Source organism: Arachis ipaensis, chromosome B7 (genome assembly GCF_059453495.1).
Source record: "Arachis ipaensis isolate K30076 ecotype BB chromosome B7, ASM5945349v1, whole genome shotgun sequence".
Classification (NCBI taxonomy): domain Eukaryota; kingdom Viridiplantae; phylum Streptophyta; class Magnoliopsida; order Fabales; family Fabaceae; genus Arachis; species Arachis ipaensis.
In genome coordinates, this window is record NC_142442.1 from 79,368,948 (window position 1) to 79,374,728 (window position 5,781).

The following is a 5,781-nucleotide window of genomic DNA, read 5'->3' on the forward strand; positions in this document are numbered from 1 at the left end:
TGCACCTGTAGCTAATTATCTAGTTAGCCGCACATTTCCTCCTAACTTTTCTAAGCATCAAAGAGACAAGCTGAAAAGCGAGTCTAAATATTATATATGGGATGACCCATATTTATGGAGATGTGGCACTGATCAGGTAATTAGACGGTGTGTGCCTCAATCAGAATTCCAGTCCATCTTAGAGGCCTGTCACTCATCTGAGAGTGGAGGACATTTTGGCCCTCAAAAAACTGCTAGAAAAATCTTGGACTGTGGATTCTGGTGGCCTACTCTTTTTAGAGACGCTGCTGAATTTTGTAAATCTTGCCCCCCATGCCAAAAATTTGGTAATATATCCAGGAGGGATGAGATGCCTCAACAAATTATACTTTTTCTGTGAAATTTTTTATGTTTGGGGCATTGACTTCATGGGTCCATTTCCAAATTCTAATGGTTATTTTTATATATTATTAGCTGTGGACTACGTTTCCAAATGGGTGGAAGCAATTTCTACCCGTACTGATGATGCTAACACTGTTGTTTCCTTTGTGAGAAACCACATTATTTGTCGCTTTGGATCACCACGAGCAATCGTGAGCGATCAAGGCACCCATTTTTGTAATAGGAGACTAACAGGATTAATAAAGAGGCATGGGATAATTCATAAGATTGCAACAGCATAACATCCTCAGACCAATGGGCAAGCTGAGGTGTCGAACAGAGAGATAAAGCGTATCTTGCAGAAGATAGTCAAACCTCATAGAAAGGACTGGAGCACCAGGCTACAAGATGCACTCTGGGCATACAGAACAGCATATAAAACACCCATTGGGATGAGTCCGTTCCGCTTAGTTTATGGAAAAGCTTGTCATCGCCTGTTGAGGTAGAGCACAAAGCCTTTTGGGCAGTCAAGGAGTACAACATGGGGATGGAGAATGCCGGAGCTGAAAGGAAGTTGCAACTGCAAGAACTGGAAAGCCTTCGCCTAGAAGCTTATGAGAACTCAAGACTATACAAGGAAAAGATGAAGGCTGCACATGATCAGCACATCAAGAGGAAAGAGTTCCAACCTGGGAATTTAGTCCTCCTTTACAAATCTCGTCTGAGGCTCATGCCAGGCAAGTTGAGATCCAGATGGGAAGGTCCATACAGAGTAGAGAAGGCCGAACCGTATGGAGTTTATCACCTAAGTCATCCTTCAAGTTCTGAACTTATCAAAGTTAATGGACAACACCTAAAGCTATACCATGGCGAGAAGATGCAGAAAAATAAGGAGCTTGAGATCTTCCTCTTGGAAGATCCCCACATAGCAGAAGATTGAGCTAGTGGAGCGTCCAACTTACGGACGTTAAAGCAAAGTGCTAGGTGGGAGACAACCCACCATGGTATGATCGTTCTTTTCTTTATTTTTAGTTTTTCATATTCAATAACTCTTCTCTTTATCAGTACTTTCGTGCATCTACATCTGCATATTTATAAAAAAAAAAAGGAAGGTGCCATGCGACGCGACCGCATCAGCGACATGTCTGCGTGGCAAGGAGAGGAGAGAAAAATAAAAACGAACAGAGAGTCATGCTGGAGCGTGGCTGGAGGCGTGCCAGTGGCACAAATCAACCCACGTGACTACATCGCTGACGCGTCCGCGTCGTATGGGCATAATAGCCTCCCACGCGACCGCGTGCCCCACGCGGCCGCGTGCCCTGATTTTCGACGTAAAACGGGTGCACAGCTGAAAGTTGTGCTAGAGTGGTGTTGGACTGGAGCTGGACGCGCAATTCCCCTCACGCGACCGCGTGCCCCACGCGGCCGCGTCGTACCCCATAAACTGCCCACTCACGCGATCGCATGCCCCACGCGATCGCGCCACCTAAAATTTGGCATTTAATAATTTTGAACAGAGAGTTGTGCGAGTGCGAGGCAACCCTCGCGCCACTGGCACAAACTGGGTCACGCGATCGCGTGGCCGATGCGATCGCGTCAATCACCTTAAGCGCAAGTCGCGCGACCGCGTGCCCCATGCGATCGCGTTGCTTGCGGCGCATAGTTTTCCTACTTTTGCCAAATATCATATCTTTCTCTTCTCCAAATCCTAATTTTTCTTTTCCCTCCTTATTTCTTCATCCTCCCTTCTTCTTTCTATCTCACTTTTCACTCTCTATCTCCCTCACCTCCATTAACAAGGTTTTATTTTCTTCTTCACTCTTTTCTTTTCTATCATTCTTCTTATTTTATATGTTATTTTCTTTTCTTTTCTTTTTCTTTTCATTATTCATATTTTCTTTCTTCTTCTTCCCCCTATTCCAGAAGGATTGGACGCCTTTCAAGAAGCCGCACTCAAGCGCCAGATGTACCAATTTGACTGGGAAGCTATTCTCAGAGTTATCGCACTACCTGGCAGCCGTTAGATCTACGGATACCATCGTACCCGCCCTAAGGGAATATCGGCTTCAGCACTTACCTTGGAGGCTCGCATATGGGCACAGATCCTGTCCCATTACGTCTTTCCGAGCACTCACGAGTCCTCCTTCACTGAGAACATGGCCGTTCTACTATGGTGCATCCTTACAGACCAGCCTCTGAATCTACCAAGACATATCCGGAATGCCATTGGACACGTACAAATTGCGGGCAACTTACCTTTTCCCGCCTTGGTCTCAGATCTTGTCTCAGCAGCCAGAGTCTCCTACAGAGCTGGAGACACCAAAGCCATGCTCCCACGGGATGATCAGTATGTCCCTAATGGGAAATACCTCAGACTTTCAGCAGCCACTACAAGCCTTCCTACTACTCCAGTTGAAGATATTCCTTCTTCAACACCACAAGCACCTACAACTGATGAACTGCTCCAGCAGATAATCAAAAGATTGGATCGGCAAGAACAGAAAGCAAAGTTAAGAGAGCGCCGTAACGAGCGCCGATTCAAACACCTCAAGGAGCTACTCAAGGGACACTTCAAAGACTCAGACACCCCGGATTCCACTTCTTTTACCAGCACAAGGAGCCATGATAGTCTCAACTATGGAGATACTACAACCAGCCCACCCCTGTTCCTGACAGATGGCACCGAAGACGGTGCAAAGCCTTAAGTGTGGGGAGGTCGGTCAGTAGCTGACTTCCGGAGGTAATTTCTCTTCCCTAGCACCAATAAATTAGGATATTTTAGTTAGATTTTCTTTCTTTTATAGAATAGGATAAATTGCATAGTAATAGGTTAGTTGCATGCATGCTCTACTTGATTAAAAAGACAATAAGTTTCTTCTAAGACTCTATCTTTGGAACAAAATTTCACTAATTTTTAAAAAAAAAATTTATGATAAATCTTCTTGAAGTTGTATTTGGAACATGATTTTTGAGCTAAAGAACACACAACCTGTGAAGATTTGAGCCTTTATGTATGGTTACATTATTTAACCATAAACATTTTATTCTTGTGTGTTTACTTCTCTATGATTGTAATCTATATTTTGTTTCATCCTATATGTCCAATATTTATTATATTCGTATGCTTGCATATGATTGAGGCCATCTTTTGTTTAAACTCACTTATCCAAATTAAGCCTACCCTTTTCAATTACCTTTGTTAACCACTTTGAGCCTTTAAATCCCGTTTGTTCTATATTTCACCACATTACTAGCCTTAAGCGAAAAAACAATTGTATATCCCAAATTGAATCTTTGGTTAGCTTAAGATAGAATTGTGTGTGCTAGTTAAATATGGAAAATTGTGGGAACAAAAGTTATTAAGGGAATGTGTCATGATAATACAATGGGAATTTGGATACCTACTCATGTGAAACTGTAAGAATTAAAAATCTATGTGCATTGATAGGCTATGTTTATTTTTATGTCTATCTAAAAAAAATGAGGGGACAAAATCACCCCAATGCTGAATTAAGAATTCAAAGATCAATGCACATATAAAAAAAATTTAAAATAAAAAGTTGATACATGAGTATGGAATGCAAAAGGGAATTCTGGGTAGCTAGGTATGAATTCTAAGGTTACACTAAATATATATAGGTTAGATTAAAGCTTGGGTTAATTAAAGATTCAATTTATAAGCTCACTTAACCATATATGTACCCCTACCTCTACCTTGGCCCCATTACAACCCTGAAAAGACCTCATGATGTTTGCATTGGTATGTTAACTGTTGTTGATTGGTTAGGAGAAAAACAAAAGTTAGAGAACATGATTAGAGAAGGAAAGAGTGATTACCCTATACACTAGAGAGATCAGAGCGTACATACATCATCAGTGAGGGTTCGATGCTTGAATTTCCATGTTCCCTGCTTTCATGAGCTATCCTCTTGCACCTTTGTCTGTCTTACTGTATAATGATAGAATTAGTGGAATTTGATTTGTAATTTTTTTGAAGATCTTATTTACTTTCGATCAAGTGGGCAAGAATCATATAGTTGCATTCATATATATAGGATTGCATTGCATTGCATGAGTTTCTACATGTTCATACTTGTTTATTTTATCTCCTTCAATTGAGCATGAGACATGCTAATGTTTAAGTATGGGGAGGTTGATAAACCACTATTTTATGGTTTATATTGTGTTTAATCGTGTGGTTTTATCATGATCCTGACCCACTTATTCATTAAAATAGCATGCATTTATATTTCCTTCCTGAAATTATTACATGAGTGAAAACTGCTTCCTAGAGACTTTTAATTATACATTTTACTTCTCCTTTATTCCATTCGATGCCGTGATCTGTGTGTTAAGCGTTTCAGGCTTTATAGGGCAAGAATGAGTTGGAGATTGGAAAGGAAGCTAGCAAAAATGGAAGGAACACAAGAAATTGAGGAGATTACCAGCGAGAAGCGACGCGGCCGCATGGACGACGCGACCGCGCGGAGAAGATCAAATCGCAGTGACGCGGCCGCATGGATGACGTGACCGCGCGAAATGGAAAAGCACGAGTGACGCGGAGGCGTGGACGATGCGCCCGCGTGGTGAAGCGAAACGCGAATGACGCGTCCGCATGAGCGACGCGATCGCGTGGCATGCCCGATCTGCATAATTTGCAGAATCGCTGGGGGCGATTTTGGACCCTATTTTGACCCAATTTTCGGCCCAGAATAGCAGACTAGAGCCAGAGAACATGCAGAAACCAGAGTAGCTAACCATTGGACTGTACCTCTGTCGTGTATCTCCAACTAGAGTTATACTCAATCATAAATCATAATTTATATCCAACACCCTCACTGGTGTATATTCACGGGGGCGAGCTCATCCGGAACTTTCACAGTGTCCGGCCACACTTACGACATAGGGTCAGCAGAGAATCGAGTCTCCACCTGGAGCACATGGTGGCTAGCCACTGCTTTCTCCCAGGGAAACTCGTATCTCAGATAGTGGAAGTGCAACATTCACATTTCATTCAATACGTATATATGCAATCATACTCAGCCATAACTTAATAATGGCTCTGCCATAACATGGCGATAGCTCAGCCATCCAGCTCATAGTTCAATCCAGAACAAGCCAATTTATTAACAAATACAGCCCTTCGGCTCATGGCACATACAGCACTTCCACCGCCATCCTCCGTATCTCGTATAATCATCTTTAATCATCATTGATCATAAATTTTTCCCTTTTTTCATTCACAAGTTACCACATTCCCTAGCTCCTTTCTCATTGCTAGGCATATCATAATGATTTAAGACATCAGGGGTGAGATCGGAGGCTTAGAAGTATGAAATTTGGCTTTGAAAACTCAAAAAATCATCTTTGGAATGAAAAAAGGGTCATGCGTGTGCGTCGTCCACGCGCACGCATGGAATG